General features: G+C 43.2%; 3 long non-coding RNA genes across 4 annotated transcripts; 1 reads left to right on the forward strand and 2 right to left on the reverse strand.

Annotated features, from left to right (window-relative positions):
* Window positions 1–5,708: 5,708 nt before the first annotated feature.
* LOC148875921 (uncharacterized) lies at window positions 5,709–20,478 on the reverse strand. Of its 2 annotated transcripts, XR_016105370.1 has the most exons (3): window positions 20,090–20,222; window positions 6,450–6,855; window positions 5,709–6,374 (listed from the first exon to the last, which is right to left on the reverse strand). It is a non-coding gene; the product is annotated as an uncharacterized LOC148875921 (long non-coding RNA). The 2 variants fall into 2 exon arrangements; XR_016105369.1 differs by lacking the exons at window positions 5,709–6,374; window positions 6,450–6,855 and adding an exon at window positions 18,998–19,636 and having other exon boundaries at window positions 20,090–20,478.
* On the reverse strand, window positions 15,029–18,059 carry LOC148875922 (uncharacterized). The gene is made up of 3 exons (XR_016105346.1): window positions 16,191–18,059; window positions 15,711–16,119; window positions 15,029–15,627 (listed from the first exon to the last, which is right to left on the reverse strand). It is a non-coding gene; the product is annotated as an uncharacterized LOC148875922 (long non-coding RNA).
* A 1,722-nt stretch (window positions 20,479–22,200) lies between the features above and the next one.
* LOC148875923 (uncharacterized) lies at window positions 22,201–23,403 on the forward strand. Its single transcript, XR_016105371.1, has 2 exons — window positions 22,201–22,322; window positions 22,549–23,403. It is a non-coding gene; the product is annotated as an uncharacterized LOC148875923 (long non-coding RNA).
* Window positions 23,404–26,271: the final 2,868 nt, after the last annotated feature.

Below are 26,271 nucleotides of genomic sequence, written 5' to 3' on the forward strand. Positions count from 1 at the left end.
TTATTTGTTCTTTTCGAATCAAAGGACTATCGACCTGAAAACCAGTGTGCAAAACAATTCCATTTTCAGGTCATTTTTTAAAATATTGTACAGAAGAAAGAAAGTTTAAACTCGTTTTAGACTAACGGGACGAACTAACGGTCATCCCATTAGCCATGCACACAGGAACGCCCCACTGCATATGACTAAACATGTGGCAATCGCACATTGTGTGGGGCGTTTATGGGGAGACAGGCGGTGGGGCGGAGATGCAAACTCTAAATGCAATGCCTATGACGGTAGCTGAGATGATCACTTGTCATCCTCCCTCTGGTATAAGAGGTGAGAGATGTAGATTGGAAAGGAACAAGTTGAAAAAGTATTTGTTTTGAAGCTCCATGATCACCACTTGTCATCCTCCATGATCTTACCCAAAATATAAATACATCAACAATATAATAATGACAGCAATAAATGCAAATTAATAGCACGCGGTTCCCGCGTCTTACTGGTGGCCCAGAAGACTAATCCCGATCTGCTGCGTGCAAATGGTGCACTGCGTTTTGTGCCCAGCAGTTCCGCGCTGCAATAACTACAACCTTTGCTTGATTTTGAAATCTGGGGTTTTAAAATTTAGTTTAGAAAAAGTATAAATACAAATATATACAAAATAATTTTGAAATTATTTTGAAAAAGTATAAATTCTTTTCATGGAGCCTAAAGAATTTTGAAAATTTCTTCCAAAGATAAAAAATCCAAAAGGCTAACGTATACATGTACATGTTCGAATTGGAGTGTAAACGCACAAAATTCTGGCTCGTGCACGTAAGTTTGAAAAGAACCAAAAAAAAAAAAAAACTCTATGATTGAGCGATTCAATGCTAAACGAGGAAATAGACTAATAGTGAGAGAGATGGTCTCCAAATTTCTTGATGAACAGCTTTTGAATTTGTCCTCTGAAAGCTGCAATTTTTATTCTCATTTGTATCCATCCCCTTTAATATGCAGGCAAAAGTCAAAAATCAAAATCTTTTGGTGCCGTGTGGGGGAGATGTTAAACAATGGACCACTACTATATCTACGTTAATGTGTTCAAATTGGATTTCTTTAATCAATTCTAGTTAGGTGTTGTTGTTTGAGACTCTGAGGGGAGGTAAGAGAATTTAACTGCACAGATTTTTTATTCCATCTCCTTCCAGTCAAGGCATTAATTTGCTAGGTTTAAGATGTCAACTTCATAAATTTCCTACTGCCTAATTGTTTGAACATAAATTAATACGTGCTAAATATTTAAGTGATATTTTTGTCTAGACTTAATTTCTCTTGTTATGAACATCAAAACCAATAAAAAATGTCAAAATTCAAAAATAAAAAACATAGGCTTCATCGATTGATAAGTATCGATTTTCATGTAAATTCCATATCAAGAGTATCCATACTTTGAACCTTGGATGAAATCATATAAATTTTTTGCTTAGTTATTCATTTGATTCGTTTATTATATTTTGAGATAAATATAAGTAATGGGAATCTAATTAATTCCATTACTTTTCTTATCATCAAATGACAAAAGGGTTTTACACTTCTTTTAATCTCTTTATCATCATATTGGATGTTGAATTTTTTCGTACATATTACCAAAAAAACGATTGTCATGAAATTGTGTGGCCACCAAGAAATAGGGGAAAACGATTGCCTTAAATTTTTTTTTTCTCCTTCTGTGTGGATAGACTTTATCTCTTGATTTGGATGAAGTCTACCCATGGCGTCTGATGCCTTGCGACTTAACTTAAAACCATATTATGTTAACTCTAGGCAGCATTTTTAGGACCATTGTAACACTATTAATTAGCTTGAGGAGAACGTCCAAGGTTTAGGGGCCTTTAATAAAATCTAAAGACCCTAGCATCATAACTCATAAGCTTAATACTGATCCTGTAGTTAGGCCCGTTAGACAAAAGAAACGCAACCTAGCCCCAGAGCGATGAAAGGCGGTCGACGAGGAGGTTGGGAAGCTCCTTGCAGCCGATTTTATCAGGAAAATCCACTACCTGAGCTGGGTGGCCAATCCCGTTCTGGTGAAAAAGGCTAACGGTAAATGGCGCATGTGCGTTGGCTACACCGACCTGAACCGAACTTGCCAAAGAACTACTTCCCACTCCCCAAAATCGACCGTCTAGTGGACGTGACCTCAGGGCATGAGTTGTTGAGCTTTCTAGACGCCTATTCGGGCTACAACTAGATCAGGATGGACCCAACAGATGAAGAAAAGATTGCCTTCATAACCGAGCTTGGCCTATACTGCTACAAGGCCATGCCCTTTGGGCTAAAAAATGTTGGGGCGACCTTTCAAAGACTTGTAAATAAACTGTTTGAGCCATTGATTGACCAAAAAGTAGAATGTTATGTAGACGACATGGTCATCAAAACCCAATTCTCATGTGATTTAATACAAGACTTGAATTTAGTTTTTAAAATCTTGCGTAGATTCAATATGAAGCTAAACCCGAATAAGTGGGTCTTTGGAGTCACCTCAGGTAAATTCCTATGATATATTGTTAACCGGCGCGGCATTGAAGCCAACCTGGACAAAATAAAGGTCATCCTAGATATGAGACCACCCCGAAAAATGAAGGAAGTTCATAGGCTAAATGGTCGAATAGCCGCTCTGAGCCGCTTCATGTCCAAGTTGCCAGATCACTGCCTACCTTTCTTTAAAGCAATTAAAAACAAATGGTTTGAATGGACCCAAGATTTTTAGCTCGCGCTTGACGAGCTCAAAAAGTACCCCGCTAGCATACCGGTCTTAACCTGGCCTGAAGAGGGCGATGTTTTAGAGATGTACCTCTCGGCAAGTGATGAAGTGGTCAATTCGGTACTAATAAAAGAAGTAGATCAGGTTCAACGACCTATCTACTATGTTAATAAGTGTTGCAGGGAGCAGAAATAAGATATCTAGAGATAGAAAAACTTGCGTATGCACTAGTTATTGCAGCCCGAAAGCTCCGTCTGTACTTTCAAGCTCATACTGTTATCGTCCTCACCAACAAACCTCTAAGGCAAGCCCTACTCAAGCCCAAGGTCTCTGGTCGACTGACAAAGTAGGCCGTTGAGCTCAGCGAGTACGACCTCCAATACAAGCCACAAACTGCTATCAAGGCCCAAGTCTTAGCAGACTTGGTCGTGGAGTGCACTTTCAGCTCCTAAATCCCCATGCCGGTTGAGCACGAGGACCCCAGTTTAGGTGAGCCCGGAGCTCCCAGGCCAGTTGAGTCCGAGCACCGTGAGGTAGCATCCAGTGCGGCATCTCTCCTACTTAGGTCAAGCACGAACTGGGATGAGGAGCCCTGGATCCTTCACGTAGATGGCTCCTCGAACCAGCAGGGCAGCGGAACCGGAAGAGTCCTGCACGACTCAAGTGCCACAAAATTGGAGTATGCACTACACTTCGAGTTCGCGGCATCCAACAATGAAGCAGAGTACAAAGCATTAATAGCCGGTCTAGCTCTAGCCAAAGAAGTGAAAGCCAAACATATCATCATCTATATTCCCAGCTCGTGGTCAATCAGGTTACAGGCGAATACGAAGCTCGCAAACCGACTATGATTGCCTACTTAGCCAAAGTAAAAGAGGCTCTGCTTAACTTCCAGTCACACTTCATCAAGCAAGTCCCGAGGTCGGAGAACACTGAGGCCGACACCCTATCCCAATTAGCTAGCATCAATGATAACACCATGAGAACTGTGTACATAGACAACCTGCCTCAGCCTAGCATTTTCGGGGGGGTGGGGGGGGGGGGCAGAGGAGGTTGCTCCTGTCATTCAAGCAGAGCCGAGCTGGATTGACCCACTCGCGAGCTTCCTGCTACATGGGACCCTCCCTGCAGATCACAATGCTACCAATAGGGTAGAGCATCAAGCGGCCAAATGCATCATGATAGATGAACGGCTGTACCAGAGATCCTACACGCTCCCCTACCTGCGCTGCTTGCGACCTTCCGAGGCTGAGATCGTACTCCATGCCACTCATGAGGGTTTGTGCAACGGACACTCGGGGGGCAGGGCCCTCACAAAAAAAGTGCTACGACAGGGATAATACTGACTGACGATGAAAGCAGACGCTATTGAGCTTGTCAGAAAGTGCGACAAGTTCCAGAAGCATGCCAATATCATCAGCTCGCTGTCGACTCAAGTATCTCACCAGCCTGTAGCCTTTTGCGCAATGGGGCATCGATATACTTGGACTGTTTTCACCAACCCGTAGCCTTTTGCGCAATGGTGGATTATTTCACCAAGTGGGTAGAAGTCGAACCTCTTGTAACGATCACAACCCGAAACGTTCAGAACTTCTTTTGGAAGAACATAGTGTGCCATTTCGGGTTACCTCGAGTATTGATTTCTGATAACGGTAAGCAGTTCAAGGACATCAAATTCCAGAACTGGTGCCAAGACATGGGGATCCGACAGAACTTCACTTCGGTCGCACACCCTCAGGCAAACGGTCAAGCAAAGGTCACGAACAGTGCTATCCTCCGCAAACTGAAGGCTCGGTCAAGCCGAGCTAAAGGACTATGGGAAGACGAGCTACCCAGTGTTCTGTGGGCTTACCGAACCACCGAGAAGACCACCACAGGAGAGACTCCCTTCAACCTCACCTGCAGCACCGAGGCAGTCATCCCAGCTGAGATCGAGGTTCCCTCACTACGACTGGAAGCATATGACGACAAGACAAATGAAGATGAGCTACGTACCAACCTCGACCTACTCGACGAGGTAAGTGACCTCACATATATCGGGACCGCAACTTACCAGCAAAGAGTAGCTCGGTACTATAACGCTAGGGTCAAGAAGTGAAACCTCCGCGTCGACGACCTGGTCCTTCGTAAAGTTATGGTACCTGAGCCCAGTGTTGGCAAGCTCGGACCGAATTGGGAAGGACCCTACCGAGTGAAATGGGTGCTCGGGGAAGGAACATACAAGCTCAAAACCCTTAAAGGGAAACGAGTACCTCGGGCATGGAATATTGTCAACTTAAGGCAATAATACCTATAACTATTGAGTAGACCACAAGTCACTCCCAAAGCCTAAGGGCTGAAATGCCGAGCTAACATGTCCTCGGCGCAATAAGACCCAGTCGCCTCTATGGCATGGGCGAACTATCGAGTAGACCATGCGTCACTCTTAAATCCTAAGGGCCAAAATGCTGACCTAACACGACCTTGACGCAATGAGCCCAGTCGCCTCCATGGCATTGACAAACTCCAAGGGCAGACTATAAGTCACCCCCTTAGCCTAAGGGCTAGAACACCGAGCTAACCAAGACCTCGGCATTATGAAAGACCTAGTCGCTTCGCCAGTGAAGGCAAAGTATGAAGCATTAGAGGCATAAGCAGCTCGAGTCAAAACCGTACGAAGCATAGCTCGTCTCAATACACCGGTTGGACTAGATGAGGTACAACCTACAAACATACAGTTCAGGCATACATGGTAATTACTTCGTGTTATACTATAAAGATGCCTAAAACACTAAGGGATAGTCGGGATAACGATTACCGAAAAGTCCTACTTTGGGTATGCAGCTCTAATAGCTCGAGTGATGGGATTGCTTTGGCAAAAAATAAAAGAGCACACCATACTTAGAAGAAAAAGAGAAATTTCATTGTCATTCGAAAAAAAAAACACCAAGCCAAACAGCTTGAGAAAGTTCGACAAGGGATAAAGAAGGGAACAACCACCCAAGAAGATCTTTGAAGACTGGGTTCTGGCACCCGGGAACCACCAGTGATCAGTCAGAAGAACAGAAAAACAGAGCCGCCAGCCTCAGGGGTCCACCTCCTACACCTCGTCCTTGTCCTCCGGGGAGTCAGGCTCTTCCTCCTCCGCCTGGTCCGCCGTCTTGGGAGCCAGGCCTTTCATGGTGATGCCGTCAAGGTTGAGCCTAGAGAACTTCTTTCAGACCAACCAGCAGCAAAGCTTGAATTCGGAGCGGTACGAGCTCAAGCCATACTCCACTTGGAGTTCATGATACTCCTAGGAGTCCTTGAAGTCCCAGACTGCCCTCTCCTGCTCGGCCTCCACCATGGTGTTGAAGTTCCGAGTTTGGTCCAGAAGTGTAGATTCCAAGTCCCGAGCCTGTTGGCAAAGGAGCTCCCTCTCCGCTGCCACCCTTGACGACTCCTCCCTGTAGCGCACGCTCTCCTTGGAAAGCCTGGTGATCTGTGCCTCCTAGTCAAGGATGGGCAGCTCCTGGGCCTCGCTCCCCTTGCGAGTGTGAAGGAGCTTGCCTCGGGCCTAGTCGAACTCGACCTGGAGCTTCTGAATGATGGCCCTCTGATTGAGAGCATTGCCAGAGTGGATGTAGGTCTGGAGGGCTATGGCGTGGATGGTGGTGTTCACCTGCCAACAAGAGACTAAGGTCAGAGAACAGCAAAAGAAGGGAAAAGACGAGAAGAAAAAGAAAAGACTACTTACCACCATACAATGGGAAGCGGCAAATGCGGCGAGCGCCTTGTGCTCCATCTCCCCCCACCTAGTGACCTCCTTGTGGCAGATTGCCCTTCGGCTCTTTCGGCCAGCCACGATGTAGTCGATGACACCCCCTAGTTCCCTACCAGGAATTGTGGGTAGGGGAATGGGCGGGATGGACCAGAAGGAATCACTCCTTGCCTCGTGAGCTCGCCCTCCTCGAGGCCACCTTCTTCGGTGCCTCCTTCGAATGGGGCCGGTGGAACATCAGGCGGTGGAGAAACAAAGTCTGGCTCAGCAGACCCGAACTCAGTGCCCCCAGAAGTGGGAGTTCGGTCAAGACGCAACCTCTTAGCCTAACGCTTTTGGTTGTTGGAAAGAATGCGGTGCACGTCAACACCAGACATGATGGCTGCCAAAGAACCACAAGGTATTAGTCCAATAAAAAAGAAAATATATGTATACACATGATATATTTTTAAAAGGCACTACGCGACCTAAAAGGCAACCTACCAGGGCTTAGGCCAGCCTGCGCGAGCTTCTCCTCGGTCAAATAATCTGAACAAAGAAGGCCTACAGCTGCCCAGGACAACAACATTTTCTAAGTTTCAGAGTCCAACTCAACCCCGGGGTCCTGGATGGTGCCCCTCCAAGAAGTTGGGAAGGGCCACTCCTCGGGGTTACAGACCATAAAATAGTCCTGTTTCTAAGCGGGAACTCTGTTTTGCAGGTCGTGCAGAAGCTTAAATCCGCGACGGGGAGAAAAGTAATAAGAACGCCTTTTTGGAGGCGCTCCAGGAGTGTCATTCTTAATAAAGAGAATAGAAGAAAAGATATCGAGGTCAAGGGGGAGGCAATACTCATAGCACAGGGAAATGGTCCCAACTACATTCTGGATGGCATTGGGATGGAGCTAGTAAATGGTGACGTTAAAATGATTCAACACCTCCACTATTAGGTGGTGCAAAGGAAGACGCAGGCCAGCCTTAAGCTATTCATGAAAAATTACTATATCATTGGGACCATGCTCCTAAGGAAAGTTACTAGAGGGGAGACCGTAGATAAGGTCCCCGATAAGGTGAAAATGACGGACTAGAGATCTGAGTCTCCCCATCATCATAGAGGAGGGACCGAAGGTGTCGGGCTCTCTACCCCAAGAGGTAGAAGCCATATAGCTGGAGGCCTCTCGAGCCTCCGGAGCCTGCTCCCAAGCTCCCCTGAGCTCGAGGGGGCGTCGTCATCCTGGTCACCATCCCAGGGATAAACATGGTACGAATACCCAGACATGATTAACAGATTGAATGACTCACCGAAAAGATGAAACGGTGTGAACAGAAGAGCTCGGACAGACTAAATGAATGCGCGACCTCAGAATCCGAAGACAGCAAATTAGCGTGAAAGAAAATGAGGCCTGGGGGCCCTCCTATTTATAGGCACTGTGCCCCTAGACTAACGACCAAATTGATGCAGATCTAATGGTTCGCAGTCAAACTGACCGCATGTCTTCTGAAACCAAAATGTGACTGACTGCATGTCTCCCATGATTGAGGTAATGACAGATACACGACATCCAGAGTTAAGAGCTGCTTCAGCGCGTTTCTCGGCATTCAAAGCATCAGAAATCTCTTGACTTCTACGCACACATTTAATGCGAATAGTCAATAAAGTTTGAACTTCGATCAAATCCACCTGTCCCACTTCATGAACTCCTCACACTAAAGTAACACTCTTAGCCCGATGAGTGGGGGGCAATTGATGGAGGATGATTTGACCCGACCCCTTGAGACAATGACACATGGACCCGACTCGATACGAGCAAACAACTCAACACCATAGTCTGACTGCGACTAAGTAACGAGCCTGCAGAACAGCTCGCTACGTCATAGCTCGCTGTAAGGGGAGCTTGCTACAACACGAGCTCGAGGTCCCCCGAGCTACTGAAAGGGAATACTCCAAAACAAATCTATCCCAGCTCGCGAGCTAGGATAACCAACTCTCTCCAATACTTAGGCAGGAAAACTGCCCCAAAGACAACCTTGAGAAGGGTCACCTCGAAGTACTCCTAGGAGCTCGCTACAAAGTAGCTCGTGACAGGATAGCTCGCTACGCGACAGGATAGCTTGCTACAAAGTAGCTCGTGGCTAAGCAACGCTATGCTTTCAAGAAGTTTCTATCTGACAAGACCATACCCGTCAGACTACGCCACGTCTCCTGATTGATGGCACAGTCCCTGCCAATTCAATAAACTGCACCCACGTCTCTCAACAGATGGTGGCGTGCCTATCCTCCCAGGACGTGTCACTCACCCGATTGGGTAGTACCCTACAACGGTCACCTGTGCAGGCCTGGCAAGTAAGGGTTGCAACAGAAGCCCAGTTGCGGATATGTCCGATTTGACAAGAATGCCTATACAAGAGCTCCCTAGTTAAACGGAAGCTCTCTCTCGAACATCAGGGACCTATCTGAAACTTACTCTCGAGCTAATCTTGAGAACTCAGTGATCTAGCACGACCTACACTCTTAACTTCTTTACACTCTTTGCTTTCTCCCCAGCGTTCTAACTTAAGCTTCGGAGTATTCCCGTTGGGCAAATCCCTCAGGAGTCCTTCATCTTCTCATTCTTAGGTGTCGTCCGTTGCCAGATAAGAACCAGTCAGCAGCCAGCTAACAGTACCCGAATCGTGCCGCATCACAATCCATACCCACTAATTTTTCATCTACATTACTAATACCCCCTTAGAGTCTAACTTTAAGCAATTCCAGTCATTATCAAATGGCCGTGCCTTAAAGGTCTCTTTGATCGATCGAAGCACAAGTGGATTGATCGAAACACATTATTTAATCTCTTTGATTGATCGAAGCACAAGTGGATGAACTGAACCATTTATTGCTTTGATTATAAATGAAGGAAATATACACAACTCGATTCAACCAACATAATCCCAATTAGTTCGGCTGGAGACAATTCAAAAAAGTAAGCAATAAAGACAACACAATGACTTCATAAAACGCGTTATTGACTCATGGATTAATGAAAAAACAATTAGGCAATATTTAGTTTGGTAAAGAATAAGAGAAACTGACCCTCTTATAAACTTTTCACCAAATTTAATTTTTCTTTCATTCTTGCTCTCTAGAAAACCAAATACACATCAAGACAAAGCATGACATAAAAATGTGAAGGCCCTACTTTGTATTTGTCTTGTTAAAGGTTTTAAAATCGTCATTGACCCATATGGCCAGTAGGTTTGGCCCTAAAATTAGTTAGGGTATTTGTTCGGTTTTGATCAGTTCTAAAATGTTATTTTCTCAAAAACCATTGAATTAATTGGTCAGTGATTCACTGACTTGGGTGGTTAAACCATCAACTCATTTGAATTATATAATAATTTTTAGCCAATTTTTAATTTTAAGTAATTTTGTACTTTTTTAATTTTTAAAATATCATAGGCTGATCCATTCAGATCAAATGGTTGAACCATGGAGACAGAAATTGATGGCTAAAGCTTTTCTAGTTCTAGGTCGATCGGTTTTTAAAACATGGGTAAAATATTTAAATATGCTATAGGTTTTCATAAATTGACTTAAATGTATCTTGAGTTTTTCAATTGGACTTAAATATACCTTATGGACTGATCCAACTAGACTTTTTTTAAAACCTATTTTAGTCTCTACTCAGAATGGAAAGAAGGGAGTTAATACCCATTATCCCTGCCCAAAAAGAAAAGAGATGCAATGTGGAGAATTCCAAAGATGAGAGATACTGCACAAAAATAGGGTCTCTCATGAAGAAAGCCATAAATGCTTCCATAAAGTTCATCCATTTTCTTAAAAAACCGAGGAAAAAGGAAATTTGATTACAGGGTTCTTTCTGTTTCAGTAGAGGATAACGGGATGCAAAAGAATAGACTGCGGTCCATAAATTGTGTAAAAAAATCTTATCCAAGGACTTGATACCACTTAAACATGATTATTATCATACTTTGTTGAGATTCTTGAAAGAAAGGGAGTTTAACATTGAGAAAATAATAAAAATGTGAGAAGAAGTATTTTGTTGGAAAAAGAGAATACGAAATAGATACCACATTCATTGAAGGGATTTAAATTTGAAAAACTTGAGGAAGCTTTGCACCATAAGGTTATTATTATGAAAAACTTGAGAATACGAAATATTTTGTTGGATGAAGAAGTTCGTTCACGAGTTGGGAGTAGTTCCGTCCAGCACATCACCCATCCCATTATTGTGTAACAACAATGGCATTTCTCAGGCTAAGGAGCCATGAGCCCACTCGAAGTCGAAGCACATCGAGAGGAAGTACCACGTACTGTGGGAGATTGTTGGTAGAGGGAACGTCCTGATTCAGAAGGTAGCATCAGCGGAAAATGTAGCAGACCCATTGGTGAAGCCGCTATCACAGAAAGTGTTTGAGAAACACGTGAAAAGCATGGGACTCTGGCTTGTACCTGATTGGACCTAAGTGCAAGTGGGAGCTGTTAGACAGTTTTGTATGCCCGTACGCAGCTCGTACAGTTGTTCACCTCGTACTTCATCACTAGTAAGAAGTTCTCGAGGTCACAAGAAAGCCTTCTCAATATAGTCTAGAGGGAAGGAGAGTCGATCTGAATCTACATCAAACGCTTCAATGACACCTGCCTACTAATCTCAGACTTAGACCAGGCCGTGAGACTCGCGGCAGCAAAAAAGGGGATCATTCACCGAGAATTCAAGTGGCATATGGTGGTGAACAAACCAAAGGACATCATAGAATTCCTGAAGCTCGCCGATCAATTCATCGAGACCGAGGAAGAGATGAACCAACGGGTTGAAGCCCCAACAGATAAAAGAAAGAGGGAGGACCACAACTTGAACAATGGTAGCGGAAAGAGAAAGAAAAGCAAGTCCCCAACCAGGGGAGGGAATAGGTGGGATTTTCATCCCCGAGCTCCCCCGGTTGAAAGAACTAGCTTCACACCCCTCAATGCAAAGCGAGGGGAAATTCTCATGGCAATCAAGGATGCCTCCTTTTTGAAGTGGCCACCCCAGTTGAGGAGCGACCTGACAGATAGAAATAAAAATGTATATTGTCATTTTCACAAAGACCACGGTCATAGCACCGAAAATTGTAAAAACCTCTGCGACGAGATTGAGGAGCTTATCCGTCGCGGGTACTTGAGAAACTTTGTACAGAAAAATAATAAAGGCCAAATAGACCAACGAGGGGAGCAGAAGAAAGACACTCCCGAGTCCAGCAACAGACCAATTGAACAGAGGCAGCTGCCCGAAGAAAGACCAGTCCGTGAGATAATCAGCATGATCACCGGTGGGTCGGTCGTCGCGGGTTGTTCCACAGCGGCGGGAAGGACTTTAGCTTGCGAGTTAGAGCATGAAGCGCAGAACCCTCCAAAGCGGCCGCGACTTGAGGACCCTATATTCTTCACCGAAGATGATGCGCGCGGGATCCAATACCCCCACAACGATGCACTAGTCATAAGAATGAAGATCAACAACTTCAAAGTTAGGCGCATCCTGGTAGATTCAGGAAGTTTGGTTGACATCTTGTTCAAAGGCACCTTCGACAAGCTACAACTCCGGGAAAGTGACCTCAAGCCCGCCAACACTCCTCTGGTGGGCTTCAGCGGAGAAGAAGTCAGGCTCCTCAGGCGAATTTCTTTACCAGTGGAGGTCGGCACATGGCCCAACATCGTAAGGTTTGAACATACCTTCCTAGTAGTTGTTAGACAGTTTTGTATGCCCTTAGCTTCAATCAAAATGATGTACTTTATGATTTTATTGTAAATGAATAAAAGTGCATATTTGATTCATGTTCCCTTGGTATGTTTCTGTGTAATACCCTTAAATTGGACACTTAATGAGACTCGTGTTAGTTTAGAATGTTCACAGCCAGTGGGTCGGTCTGGGGAGACCTATCCTGACAAGGCTGACACTATGGTGCCACCAAGTCGGTTGGGGTGGCTTGTCTCAGCTACCAGGGTGAGACCCTAGGCACACATAGTGTGGGATTAATTGAAACTTTGAACTGGACCAGATTTTCAGTATTTCCCTGGACCTTGGAGATTGATGGGCAAAACTGGAAAGTTACACCCGACCCCTAGACTCGATTATGATACTGCACTAGGTGTCGGATTGGGCTGTCTTTGATGTACCAATCAGTGAGATCCTTAGCGGGGGTCAAAACTTGGGTATGTTGGTACAGTCTGAGAATTCATCTGAGTGGGTAATCATAGTGACAAAATCAGCACCTTTGTCGAACAAAGGTAATGATCGGGGATGCACTCTCACTGATGGAAACCAAGACTGTTGGCAGCCGATTTCAATCGTTGAAATTTGATTTGCAAAATATATTTTATATGAGATATAAAAGTATATAAATTATGGTTTCGAAATGATTTGTAAAAGGTTTTAATTCCTGGGATCCATATTTGAGAGAGTGCAACATTGTTCCTTGCAGCCGAGGGAGAGGTCATCTCTTGTCAGGTAGTGTATGATCATTATGGGCTGAGAGGTTGAGTGTAAGACCATTGAGGATAATACCTGATGGGCTAATCTTGCATCTGCCCACAGTCCCTGGGTGTTACAAGGTGGCTTGGCCCAGGGACCACTTAGGGTAAGTGTTGGTTCAAACTGTTTGGACAAATTCTAGGGTTTAATCAAGGCTGAAAGTCACCCCTAATTTTCCCACTAATGGGCCTAAGGATTGATATTTAATTAAATGGTTAATTCGGCCCAGCCTGTAAAGGCCCAATTTTAAATAGTTAAAACTGCAAAAGCCCATTTTAAAAGATAAAGCTATATGGGCCGAATTGGGTAACCCTAATTCAGCCCATATACCTAGATAATATTAATGGTTAATATTATGGAATTTTAACGGGCTTCCAACGAGCCTTATAGATAATTAATTGATTGGATCAATTTATCCCTGCATGAGATGTATGGATGTGTGATGTGTTGCGTACATGGGCCATAAGTGCTTGGCCCATGCTCATTCGACAGTGGCTCTTGCGCACACCATGGATGAGGTAGAAGTCACGAACAAAGCCATACTCTACGGATTGAAAGCTCACTTATCCCAAGCTAAGGGGCTATGGGTAGAAGAGTTGCCCAACGTACTATGGGCTTACCAAACTACCGTCAAGACCGCCACGGGAGAAACCCCCTTCAACCTCACCTATGGCACGGAAGTAGTAATTCTAGCCGAAATTGAGGTACCAACATTACGCCTAGATGCCTACGACAATGAAGGGAACGGTGATGAGCTCCGCACCAACCTTGACCTAGTAGAAGAGGTACGAGATCTCGCGTACATCCAGGCTGCAACCTACCAGCAAAGAATAACCCGGTATTATAATGCACGAGTCAGGAAGCGACACTTCCATGTAGGGGACCTGGTCCTCTGGAAAATTATGGTACCTGAGCCCGGTGTAGATAAGCTCGAACCATACTGGGAGGGTCTCTACCGAGTGAAACATATATTAGGGGAAGGTACGTATGAGCTTGAAACCCTAGAAGGAGAGCGAGTACCTTAGGCATGGAACATCAGCAATCTAAGGTGATACTACCTCTGATTACGAACTGGAAAGGCACCAGCCCCAGAAACAAATAAGCAAGCTTTAACTCTAAGAGTGTTTTCTAGCTTGCAGTCTACTATGAGAGTACTAACTTAGCCATCGGAGTGACGTCACCGGGTTGGCCACCCTGGGTCCTCTGATATTTAGTTCCTTACAGGTCCCTAAGGAGCAACAAAGTTTAGGAGTGGACTACGGGTCCCTCCCAAAGCCTAAGGGCCACAAGAAGACCCAGTCGCCTCTTCGGCATGTGTGAAGTTCAGGAGCGGACTATGGGTCCCTCTCAAAGCCTAAGGGCCATAAGAAGACCCAATCACCTCTACAGCATGGGCGAAGTTCAGGAGTGGACTACAGGTCTCTCCCAAAGCCTAAGGGCCACAAGAAGACCCATTCTCCTCTATGGCATGGGCAAAGTTCAGGAGCAGACTACGGGTCCCTCCCAAAGCCTAAGGGCCACACGAAGAACCAGTCGCCTCTACGGCATGGGCGAAGTTCAGGAGCGAACTATGGGTCCCTCCCAAAGCCTAAGGGCCACGAAGACTCAGTCGCCTCTACGGCATGGGTGAAATTTAAGAGTGGACTACGGGTACCTCCCAAAGCCTAAGGGCCACGAAGACCTAATCACCTCTACGGCATGGGTGAAATTTAAGAGCGGACTACGGGTCCCTCCTGAAGCCAAAGGGCCGAAGATGCCGAACTGACAAGGACCTAGGCGCTGCATAAGACCTGGTTACTTCGCTGGCATAAGCAAGTTACCTCCAACACCTAAGGTAAAGATAGCTCGGGCACAAACCCTAAGATGTCTATTTCACCTCGGTTACCCTTACTTGTTGCAAAGCTCGGTGACTCAATAGTTCGGGGTAACCTGCGCAGTTTGGAACAAATGCAATTCATTCTTCGGTAATCCCTATTCGCTGCCAACTCGGTGGCTCGAGTAACCTATATTTTAAATTACCCAGCTTGGAACTCACTCACACTTAGAATTATTTCGCACTCAGGAGTACTCAGAAAACTATATATTTCATTAATAGAATAAGTTCTGATACAAGATTTTTACTAAAACCCAAGCTTAACGGCCCGGGAAAGTACATCCACAATCCAAAAAAGAGAACAAGCCATCACGCCGAAGGGTCAACCACTTCGACCTCGGTGTCACTCTCCTCCCCTGAGGAGTCGGGCTCCTCATCCGCTGCTTTGGCCACCTCGGGGTCCAGACCCGTCATCGAAATACCGCTAAGGTTGAGGTTAGGGAACTTCTATCGAACCAAGTACCGGCACAGCTTGAATCCAGATCGATAGGAGTTCGAGTCGTATTCGACCTGTAGAGCCTCAAACTCCGGGGACTCTTTGAAACTCTCAACGGCCTTGCTCCTTTCTTCCGTGACAGAGGTCTCGAGGTTCACAATCTCTCGCTCAAGTCGCACCTTCTTCTCAATCAGCGAGGAGATCTGCCCTTCTTGGGACAAGATCAGCTTCTTTTGGGCCTCGACCCCCTTCTTGGCTCTGAGTATCTCGCCTCGAGCCATGTCCAGTTCGCAGTGGAGTTGTTGCGCCTCCTTGGCGTCACGAGCTTCCCTTGTGCAGATCGCTGCTTGGTAGGCTAGCGCATGACCAACAAAGTTAGCCTACTAGAAGAAAACCGAAGTCAGTCAGTCAAAAAAAAAAGAGAGGCAGAATGCTTACCACCATACTGTGGCTACAGACTAGTCCCAAGAGCCGGCCCATAGACATCTCTGCCCATTTCACGACTTTATCTTGGAAGATAGCATCCCGGCTCGGCTCTTGTGCATAGCCAGAAGGTGGTCCATGATGCTCTCTCTCACGGGCGGGAGATGACCCTCTGATGCAGTGTCCACCCCCACGGGAGCGAATGAGCTCTCGGGCTCTTGAGGACAAGCTCCCTCATGATGGACCTCATCCGCGGCCGCCTCAGGAGCAGCAGATTGAGCCTCTTCCTAGGGAGGCACAGTGGAGACTGGCTCCACAACCACGACATTGGGAGAGAGATCGGCCTCCTAACGTGACCTCTTTGTGGCCCTCCTCTTTCCCTGGGAGCTCCTCAAAAGACTTTCCGTGTTGACCGGCATGGTAGCTGCAAAAAATGAAAAAATTAGCCATGAACTAATCAGAACCTTTAAAAAGCAAAAACTTAAGGCGACCTACCAGGACTCAAGCCGGCCTGTACGAGCTTGTCTTCAGCAAGGTAGTCCGAGCAGAGGAAGTCGAGCTCCGCCCAAGACTTGAGTGTCTCCCTTGTCTTCAAGCCTAGTCTAACACCAGGAACCTAAATTGTCAGCCTCCAGTGGGTCGAGAAAGGCCACCCCTCGGGGCTATGGACCACGAAGTAACACTGTTTCCAGGCCGGGATCCTGTTAGGGAGTGCGTGCAACAACTTATAGCCTGGGCGAGGAGATAGATAATAGGTTCTCCTATGCTCGGGAAGAGCACAAGAAGAGTTTTTCTTTATTGACAAAATGGTAGAGAAAGTATCGAGGTCAAGGGGGAGACAGTACTTGTAAAAAAGCGAAATGGTCCCTACTACATTGCAGATGGAGTTTGGGTGTAACTGGTCTATGGTAATGTCAAAGGACTTCAGAACCTCTACAATCAAAGGATGTAAACGAAGTTGAAGGCCAGCCATGAACTGCTCTTCAAAAATCACGATCTCGTGATGATCATGTTCCCAGGGGAAGTTACCCGAGGGTAGACTGTAGGAGAACTCCCTTGAGAGGTTGTACCGATACACTAGGGCCTGAAGCCGGTCCAAGATCATTGTCGAAGGGCCAAAATGGTCCGGCACCTGACCTTGGTGAAAAGTGGATGCCTGACTACCAGAGGCCTCTCAAGCCCCCCGAAGTGCCTGTGCCTCGGGAAGGTCACGGACTACCTCTAGACCCAAAGTAGCCCCTTCTCGTCTACCGACCTGGGTCGAGGTACCCGCCTCGACCTCATCAAGAAGGCTATCGAAACTAGAAGAAGACATGAAGCTAAACCAAATGGAAAGGGAAGAGCAAAGGGAGACTCACCAAAGGGAGACGACCGGATTAGAAGGAAACGACGAACTAGAAAACCCAAGCTAAAGAAGCTAAGTGTGACCTCAGATCGAAGACTAATAAGCTTGTAGCAAAGAAAATGAGTCTCGGGTCCCCTATTTATAGCCACTGTGTCGAACAAGCAATGGTTGGGATCAAAGAAATCCGACAGTTCCTAAGAAAACCGGCTGCACGACCCTTGAGAGCAAAATCAGTTTAGCACATTTTTTGGCATCCGCAGAACCTATAGATTGCTTGGCATCTGCGCGTAAAACGCACGCGACCCATCTGACAGAGCACCAAGGCTTTGAGCCAAATCCACTTGGTGTGTCATGAACTCCCCGAACGAGGTCAAGACCCCTAGCTCGAGGAGTGGGGAGCAATTGATGAAGGAGAATTTGGCCTAACCTCGTGGCAAGGAGACACGTGGACGTGACTCAATGCAGGTGACAGCTCAGCATGGATCAGCTCGCTAAAAAGTGAGCTCAGGTAGGCAGGTACCCCGAACTAAAGTCACTTCGAGCTAAGATCATCTCGGCACCAGGTCACGACAAAACAAGACTGAGTTCATTACAAATCGTGCCCAGACCGATGGATCACCTCGGTCCAAGGGCACTTCAGCATTCATGTCAAGGCATACCTAAGGGGCGCAAGCTCAAGGAGCTCGCCACCAGTCAGCCTGCCATCGAACAACTCGATATCCTACAAGCAACTTGCCTACCGTTCAGACCTCCGAATGGCAACCTCGAGGAGCACACCACAGTACTTTGTATCTTATAGGGCCGTACCTCGTAACGGTCACATTAGTTCACCAACTCCCCGGTTCTGACAGAAAGGTACAACATTACCGTTTGACGGCGTGTGATAGTGTTACCGTTTGACAACGCATGACAGTATTACCGTTGGACGGTGTTTCATCCACCTAACATGCAAGGAAGTCCCATCACAGTTGGGATCCAGTAGCTGTTCCGCCAACCCACATGGACCCCAGTATATAAAGACTCCGCCCCCCTCCCCCCCCCCCCCCCCCGGGGGCGAGGTATGTTCTATTCTTATTGTTGTGTGTGTAATCTCTAGATCTCTAGCTCTCTCACTGTTATCATCATCAACCTCTCTCCACTACTACTATACTCTAACTTAGCCATCGGAGCATCCTCGTCGGGTGAGCCACCCCGGGATCTCTGATTCATTTCTTTCAGGAAACTCAGTTCTCATCGTTGCTGGCAGCCAGATCACGTCCAGCAGGGAGCAGCCGGATTACGCCACATCAGCAAGGACACAGTTTGACAATATTTCTGGCATAAAACACACACTAAAGTTGGAATTATCTGCCACAATATGATGCACATGCACTGTTATATAGCTATAATAGATAAGGAGCCTATTTGAGGTTATGGGTAGATCCAAATTCTAATTTTATGGTGAGGCTTGGACCTTTGTGATAGATTTGAATGGAACTTGGGACATTTTGTTACCACATTTGAGAGGCTAGAATTTTGATATTCATTAGTTACTAGACCAGCCAGGGAAGGAAGTCGCAACTATTGAGATTCTCTCTGATATATCTGTACAAACTGAAGACAGATTTTTTATTTTTACTCCTTTTATTTTGTACAGGGAGCTGAGTAACTTGAGCATGGACACAGTTTGACAAGATTTCAGGCATAAAACACACACTAAAGTTGGAATTATCTGCCACAATATGATGCACATGCACTGTTATATAGCTATAATAGATAAGGAGCCTAATTGAGGTTATGGGTAGATCCAAATTCTAACTTTATGGTGAGGCCTGGACCTTTGTGATAGCAACTTCCTTACATTTTCTTGCAGATGTATAGGTAGCTCCATTCTAAGTATTTTTGCAGTGAGTTTTGGGGCTTTCTGATAGCATCTTACTTACATATTCTGTCATCAATGCAATACACTTACAGCTACTAGCAAGAAAAGGGAAGAGCATGTCAAAAGATCAAATTCAATGTAGTAATTCTTTCTTCAAACAAACATCAAAAGGTATTCCCTAAAATTACTTTGGATGACAAAATGTCAAGGACCTGATTCCTTCAACTTTGTGCCTATTATTCTGAGAATATCTATTAATTTCTGCATCCTAATACTATGGGATGCATCTGAGGTCTTCAAGTAGGGGATGAGGTATACCATAATCATACAAGTAGAAACAATGACACATCAACATTTTAAAGAACCTAATCCATCAGTGAACTGGAAGCATTACTGATTTGGTCCAACCTTGTTTGATCGGGTTATGGTCTTACACAAAAGCAGTGAAATGTCACCTAAACAGGTTGAAATATAAAGGGAAAATACTTTTTCTTGAACTGCAACTCTACCAGATAATTTGTGCAATTTAGGGTCAGAGTCAGAGTCAGACTGGGTGGTTTGTGGGTTCTATTATATTTTCATATCAACTTGATTGCATGGTCAAATTGAACCAGTAGCGTGTCAAGTCCATGTTCAATATTGCTCAACTCTCCGTCTCAGTCCAAGCAGGAAACTCAACCCATTTAACTTATATTCCATCCTCTTTGCAGATCTCAGGGGAGCATATGTTTTTTCCTGTTTGAACCATTAATATATGTGAAGATTCAGCAAGAACTAGATTTTTTATCAATAACAAGAAGTAGATTTTCTTTTATTCTTTCATTTTTATGGCTATAATGTGATTTCTGTTCCTATAAGGCTGTGTTGGTTGCAATGCAAATAAATTTGCACTGATGCAAAACCATGGCAGTGCAAATGATTTGAATGTAAATTCCAACCTATTTTTGTTTCAAATTTTAGCTTATTTTGTTTGATTTCAGTAAAAATAAAGTAAATTAAGACATGAAGCAGAATAAAGTAAAATCAAAAACAAAATTAAATAATAATTTGCATTTTTTACATTTGCACTCCCATGCATTTGTACTAGTGCAAATAAAATTGCACTGCAACCAAACACAGTGGATCCTAAGGGGATTATATAATTCTTGTATCTACATGTGCATGACTTTATGAGCTACATGCACATACCTGCACATTGGCATCTCATATATATGCTTTACTTCTTGACTCTTGAGCTCTTTCAGCTGCATGCCTCATTCAAATGGATGCCATCTGATAATTGATTATGAGTCCTAAATGGTCACTGGTTAAAGTTTTGCAGGTGCATCCAAATCAATAGTCTTCACTAAGCCTTGTGGAAATGTTTAGGGACAAGGTTTGTATACTTCAATTTTCTGGCATGTGCTTGTGATGCATGCGCATTTGGTATGTTGGCATTATTGTATGGAGCTGCATGTGCTGATGTTCTACAGTACCATGTGCATTGTGCTTCTCTTTTGTCCCTTATGGTGGATGCCAATGATGTGTTTTTGCAATTCACATCTACTTGCTACTCAGAGTAACTAAAAAATTAGAGCCTGTTATTGGAAAAGAAAATGTTGTTACAATCAAATGGTAATAGCAGGATCAATAGCAAGACAATATTATTATGGCTGCTGTTGGTGGATTGTGGGTTGATCTTGGCAGTAAGTCGATTTAGTTGGAAAGAATTGTTCATTCTGAAATTCATTAAAACTACTTATAAGTTGGTGCTGCAAACTTCTGTGGTCAGAAATCACTTCGTTAGCCACTTGGCTTAACTTAGAATGCAGAAATTAGTAAAGCACGTGTTCTTGAACCAGAATTTCAGGTTTCTGGAAATTGTGCTTCTGCAGTTGAGAGATTAATACCAGGAGTGGATCATAATCTTTTCAGGTATTCATTTGCCAACATCAAGAAATTTTGTTGATAAAAGAGAGATTGATCAATAAAAGCTGGATACTTTGCAAAACCCATTTTGGTCTACATGCACTTATTAAGCATATTTGTCCCAATCTAGTGATCTACATCTAGTTTCTCCTCTAGCAGCTTAAGCTCATGCATAAATTTCATGAGCCTCTATGTGTAATGCATAACTCACCATCTGGTCTGAATTTTGGGATGGTCTTGTTTTCTTGGACAAGGAACTACAGATAAGCTTCCAATTGATCTGCTGCCCATGTCCTGTGATGCTTGAAGTTTCAGAGATGAACATGCATTGTATAATTGAGATGTTTATATGTTTAAACTTTGAGTGTCAAATGCATCCATTGACTTTGCTTCAGACAGATGCCATTTCTGTAACTTCAGAACAGCCTCTCTGAATCAAGTCATTGGATGCATTTGACTCTCAAAAAACCATAACATTGGAACAAATGAAGCATATAACTGTGTACTAGAGGAGAAGTTTACTGTCAATGGTTCCTTATGTATTGTTGTTGGATTTTTCTGCAGTTTTTGTTGCAGAGATGGGTTGTATCTGTTGAACAAATGCCGGAGATGGAGACGGGCATGATACCAAAGAAAGATACCGTGACGGAACAAAGAAGAACATACACGTAGCATTTGATCAAGTATCAGAAAAGGCCTCAGAGGGCCATTTTATGCCAACTTGAATTAGAAGCACAATTAAGATTGGCCATGCAAGCCAACAACAAGAAGAAAAAGAAGAGAAGATCGTTTAATAGACAGCTGCAAAGAAAAGTAGTTCCTACATGGTTGAAGGAGAAGTTTGCAGAAGGACTCCATCCATCAGTCTCCTTTGGCTTCCTTGGCTTCCTTGGCTTCCTTCTCTTTTGGCTTCCCCTTTTTGGGCTTCATGAAGCAGAAGCAGGAGCAGCAGGGACACTGAAACAAGAACTTCATTGCTTCCTTCCTAGTTGTGCTGAATGTTCAGAAAACAACTATGTATAAGCAGAGTGTGACCTTGGACAGCTCCTTCCTTTTCTTGTTTTTTTCCTTCTCATTTACTTTTCACTCTTCCACTAGATTCCACTCCAATCGCTTTCAAAAAAGAAAGATGCCAAATCCATCCAGGTAAGAAGGGTGAAGGGGTTCATGATCAAGGAAACCCATTGAGTTTTGTATGCCTTTCCGTGTGGACCATGTTGGCCACTTGTGGGAAAAGTCTTCATTTTGTTCTCTCTTTCAACCAACACTTTTCTGGGCTGGCAAGCAATAAAGCACAGAAATGTGATTCCGCTGGTGACATTTTTTAACTTATCTTGACTCTTAAGATGAAAAATCAAACTTACTGTAGATTATTTTAAACAAAAAATACAATAACAACCTTCGGACATTATCACCGTTATCATGAAGTTCAGTTGGTGGGTCAGTTCATGGATGGAGCATTACCCAACTTCAGAAATTTACAGAGGACTGTAATCTTCTCGGTGCAAGTACAGTGAGTTCTTATAGAGCTCAGGTTTTCTTTCTTTATTCATTTTTGCTTTTGTTTTTGTCCAGTGCGTCTTGTGTGCTTGGATCGTAAGGTAATGATCAGTTGAAATGATGGCCCATCAATTGAATGATCGAGCTTGATGGCATGTATAGTTAATTTTTCCCCATTTTAATAATTCATCCTCTTCTGTGTTATCTTTGGAATTTAGCTCTGTGACATTTTGTTACAGAGAAACTGAACCATGATGGCATTCATGCCTCCATTGTTGAGGTGATATCAGGAGCCAGGCTTTCAGCTGCAACACTTTTGAAGCAAACAGGGTTTTCAGAGGTTTGAAAGAATAACAAAATGCTTTGGTGGCCGCACTGATGCACCGTTATGATCAGTGGGATAATCTGCTGTCCCAAAGCCAAAGCACAGCCAAGGCAATGCGTTTGATAGCCTTCAGATTGGAATTTTGGAACAGGTGGTCGGACTCACCAGCTATTCAAGATTTCAAATAGAATGGAAATTTATTGCTCGTTTGCTTCTATAGAGACTCCTATGCTTTGAGATTGAGATATTCACATCAATGACTATTAGACTTAAGTAGAAGGGAATGTCTGGCTTGCGCACACAAGAAGAAGATGTCAAAACTATTTGAAGTTCTGAAATTGAGGTAGTCACGGTACAATAATCAATCTTACTTCAAAGTTCAAACTTTCAGCTTTGTCGTCGAAAAGCAAAGGCTACAATGCCACAAATACAATAGGTGGTGGTGAGTGAGTACTGAGTAGGAATTGAAAATTTGTTGAAGCAGCTAGTAATGCTAACAGATGGGTTGCGGTGTCACTGTCTTGTGTTTGATGCTTTCTCATGTGCAACTGTCTGTCGGCGGTCCTAACCCTTACCTGTGTTACCCACTTGACTTGAGAGGCAGTGGTTTTGGCTTTATGTCATTGGGATGGTAGCATTTGGGAAATCCAATTTTCTACCACTCATAAAATTGGTCCTCACACCTACTTCACAGCCCTTGCATTGCATTGGGAGGTTTTTTAAATTGGACCGGGTATAGAACCGTACTGAGACTGGTTTCTGGGTCAAATGGTCCAACTGTATCCATCTGTTTTGACTTTAAAAAATAAAGAGCGGCCAAAAATCATTGTCTGGGTCAATAATTTTATTGCTCGGGTCAATGATTTGCTGATCAAAATCAATCGTTTTTGACCGAAAAACAATTTTAAGGTGGAACAAAAATGAACGATTCCTAATTTTTCCGATCCGATTATCTGGTGGAGTCCAGTTTTGAAAACCATACATGGTAAGTATGAAAATGTTCCCAATGTGTGGTAGAAGTGGGTGTGTAAAGACCGATTTTGTGGGATGAAATCCCAATTCAAATTTTGGTTTTATTTTGTGGGCCCCATTAAAACAAAAACAAATGTGAGTTTGGATCCGCTAAGCATAATATATTACAGCCACATGCACAATAGGGGGTATCTATCTTCCATGAATTACAGCATATAAAGTAGAATATGTTCCCGATAGACGCCTGTAGCATGTTGTGATCAGTAGATTCGGTCTCGAATAAACTTTTCGGTGAAAAATCCAGAAAGTTCATATTTACAGATACGCAGTCCTCCGACAAGAAAAGAGGGCTTCCAATTCCATCGAATGAAGCTTTTTGTAATAGGTTCTCCAAAGCAGAGTTTCTATGCTATGAAGAAATAAATAAATAAAAGACATGATTTTTCATCTTACGCTGCCTTTGGTTACATGTGAAAAAGAGAGAATGAATAATTTTCTTGAAAAAATGATTTTCAATATGAAAAATAAATAGACCATCGTCATCACTCACCTAAGCCTTGTCCAACTCCCAACTATATGGGGTCGGCTACGTTAATGAATCTGTTTCACCATTTCAAGGTATTCCCTTAACCCGAGAAATAAAATAAAGGTAGAAGAAGGTTGGAGGGAATTCATTTTTCCAAAATTACTACTCACTTTTTGAAAATTTGTTTTCAACAAGAGAATAGCAGCTTTTAGGAAATTAATCAATTTTTTTTTATGGGTAATATCCAACAAAACCTTAGATTAAAAAATAAAAAACATAAAAATTATGTATTAGGCATAGTGTCAAAAAGTGGTTTTCTATGGCAGATCAGGGGGTGTGAAGAATTTAGAAAATATTTGGTGACAAATGCAAAATAATGTGGGTGATAAATACAAAATACGTGTGTACCTGAAAGGGAATTCTACTAGTGTCCTAGTGGGCCTTAAGCCCATCACGGAGATGTCAAATCACTAGAAAAGAAACACAAGAAACAGTTTCATAAATTTAGGAAACATGGTTGGAAACATCACAGTGTATTAATGTTTTCTTTTTTTGAAGCGCCAGACCTTGCGACCACCTCAAATTTTATTAACTATTATTAAACAAAAAATTAGAATAAACAGAGGAGGACATCAAAATTCACTCAAATCCACCAATTAAAAATAAAAGTATATATATATGAATATGAGCCCTTTGAATGATTGAATCACACGTCGATATTTTGAACTATGTTAAGAAGTTTGTATCTGGCCCTTCTTTGATTCAAGAGGCTTGTGATGCTGTTATCTGCCTACCCTAAGCCTATGTTTGGTTTGTTAGAAAATAAAAGAGAAACAAAAGTTGAGGGAAAGTTCTGAATAAATTTTATAAATTAAAGAGAGAGAGAGAGATAGAATTTGAGGGAAATTTTCTTACGCTCAATTTAGAAAGAGTATATTCCTTCCAAAGTCCAAACTGGGCTTGAGAAATTTCTCTTGATCTCTATCAAAACAAATACAGTCCAAATGAAAGACTCAAAATCATCTATGGAAGAAGGGGGTATACTACACCAATTATGATATGCCACGTGAATTTGGTAAATGGGACTTTTGTGCAAAGAGTTAATTTACATAAATTAGTACAAGATTAAGTGATATGCATGTGTTGGAATAAGTATTAATCATATATTATATATAATATTATGATTTACATAGAGCTCAATGAAAGTATTTGCTTTATATAGCATAGATGATTGAAAGGTGTCAGTTAGATTGTTTTAAAGTCTCTAGTCAGTTGTAGTTCTGGACAATTGTGTAGCTCATTTACCTGATAGGGGAAAAAAGGAGAGAATTGTAGTACTAATTACTAATTACAACTTTAGGCTATTCCAACTCAAAAATGGAAGGGTACAAATGCAAAAGGGTGTAATATCAAAAATTTTAGCCACATTAATTGGTGTCAGTATTTTCATTATTTTTCTTTCTATTCTCCCCTTTCTGGTAGCTATTATTTTCCTTTCCCTTTCTGCCCAAAAGAGCAATTGATCCTAGATCAGGTAGGCACGCTCAGTGAGCACATTGACTAACCACTAAATTTTATAACGCCTGTCTTATAAATACTCCTAATCTACTTTGAAATGATTCAAAGCAAAAATTTGAAAAGACAACTGCAAAATATTTATTGAATGCTTACTAGTGTTTACAAGGGTGTTCTTATTAAATCCACTCTCGATTTTGAACATACTCTCATGATTCATGAGTCACTAGAACCCTTCTAGATATAGATTTTGCACTTGGATCAGCTTTGTATCCATTTGTTTATGACGAAGGTCTATTTTGCACTTTTTGCCTCATTAGTATCGTGCTACTTGGCAATGATTTTGCATCTAAGGCTCCATTTGGGAAAAGTGTAAATACAAATATATACAATTCATACGCATAGGCTCAGTATTTGTACACTTCCAAAATGGAGCCTGCCTAAAAGACTAATGCAAAATTTGCACCTCCTTCCTCCTACACTGATTAACATATAAAGTGGGATACAGATTATTTTGCCTCCTACCTAATTACTCTGAAATAAATAATTTTTGTGTTGCCTCCATTCTCTTTCAAAAAAGTGGGGGCCTTGCCATTTTTCTTCTCACAATCACAAACATACAAG

This window comes from Nelumbo lutea, chromosome 1, assembly GCF_056320005.1.
Source record: "Nelumbo lutea isolate HS-2025 chromosome 1, American lotus-T2T, whole genome shotgun sequence".
Classification (NCBI taxonomy): Eukaryota; Viridiplantae; Streptophyta; class Magnoliopsida; order Proteales; family Nelumbonaceae; genus Nelumbo; species Nelumbo lutea.